We start from the raw sequence: 507 nt of genomic DNA, 5'->3' as shown, positions 1-507 counted from the left end.
TGCTGAGGTACATTTGCTTGTTTCCAATTTTTTTCTGATATAGAAAGTGCTGCTATGAACATTCTTGTATATATGCCCTGATGATATGTACATTGGGGAGGAAATCCTATTACTCTTTTCTAAAAAATTGAGGTATAGTTGATTTACAATATTATATATGTTTCAGGTGTACAGCATAGTAATTCACACTTTTTAAAGGTTATACTCCATTTATGGTTGTCATAAAATATTGGCCATATTCCCTGTGCTGTACAATATATGCTTGTAGATTATTTATTTTACACGTGGTAGTTTGTACCTCTTAATCCCCCTACCCTTCTATCGGCCCCCCTCCACTGGTAAACACTAGTTTGTTCTCTATATTTGTGAGTCTGTTTTGTTCTATTCACAAGTTTGTTTTATTTTTAGATCCCACGTATAAATCCCATCATAGAGTATTTGTCTGTTGCTCTTAAATTGTTGCTACAGGTGCCGCTCCAGACGTGCACCACCTCCTGTTCTCCCTCT

General features: G+C 36.1%; 1 protein-coding gene across 3 annotated transcripts in view; it reads left to right on the top strand.

Moving 5' to 3' along the window:
* SPECC1 (sperm antigen with calponin homology and coiled-coil domains 1) overlaps positions 1-507 on the top strand; it is a 186,744-nt gene that overhangs the window by 142,688 nt on the left and 43,549 nt on the right. The gene's annotated exons all lie outside the window — the stretch shown is intronic.

The sequence above is a fragment of the Lipotes vexillifer genome, unplaced genomic scaffold, assembly GCF_000442215.2.
Source record: "Lipotes vexillifer unplaced genomic scaffold, Lipotes_vexillifer_v1.1 scaffold982, whole genome shotgun sequence".
In the NCBI taxonomy this organism is placed as follows: Eukaryota; Metazoa; Chordata; class Mammalia; order Artiodactyla; family Lipotidae; genus Lipotes; species Lipotes vexillifer.
This window is presented reverse-complemented; position numbering and strand designations above follow the sequence as displayed.